We start from the raw sequence: 606 nt of genomic DNA, 5'->3' as shown, positions 1-606 counted from the left end.
GTTATATCCATTGATAAATTGTGAAGAGTTTAACCATAGATAATCTCTTAACCATCCCATCAAATAAGTGGAGGATTCATTAACTGTGAAACATTACCCTGCCATAATGTGATGTGCTTCCAATGCCAATAAAAACTCACCCATCTAATGCAAGATAGTTTCTACATGATAAAACATCTATCACAAACGCAAGGGCTATAGCTCAGTTAGGTAGAGCACCTTGTTTATATGCGTGCCAATGTTTTTCAAGGGAATCCATCATGTAATCAACAAAATTGATCTTATTGAGAAATCAACGTCTTACTCTAAAGAGCAACCCAGTGCACAAGGCTCCCGCTACTGCAGGTTCTAGGAGGGGCAAGTGTACGCAGCCTTACCCCCTGCTTCACAGAAGAGGCTGTTTTCAAGTTTTGAACCTGTGACCAACATGTTGCAATATCTATGAACCACATATCTGTATTGCTCTTGAATTGCTTTTTCTTCTACCTTTTTGAATGTCTAATCCCGCATAATCTTCTCAAGATCTTTTTGTTGCTTTGGCACAACTATTTCAAGATCTCCTTGTCCTAGCGGATCTTTTTGATTTGGATTCTCCAATTTAAGAGT

The 606-nt window shown here is 38.6% G+C and overlaps 1 protein-coding gene across 1 annotated transcript in view; it reads left to right on the top strand.

The window, feature by feature from the left end:
• Nucleotides 1-606, top strand: part of LOC122064716 (nicastrin) — a 16666-nt gene that overhangs the window by 4139 nt on the left and 11921 nt on the right. The window lies entirely within an intron of this gene.

The sequence above is a fragment of the Macadamia integrifolia genome, unplaced genomic scaffold (assembly GCF_013358625.1).
Source record: "Macadamia integrifolia cultivar HAES 741 unplaced genomic scaffold, SCU_Mint_v3 scaffold1727, whole genome shotgun sequence".
NCBI classification, from domain to species: Eukaryota; Viridiplantae; Streptophyta; class Magnoliopsida; order Proteales; family Proteaceae; genus Macadamia; species Macadamia integrifolia.
The sequence above is the reverse complement of the archived record's forward strand: the minus strand, read 5'-3'. Positions and strand labels throughout refer to the sequence as shown.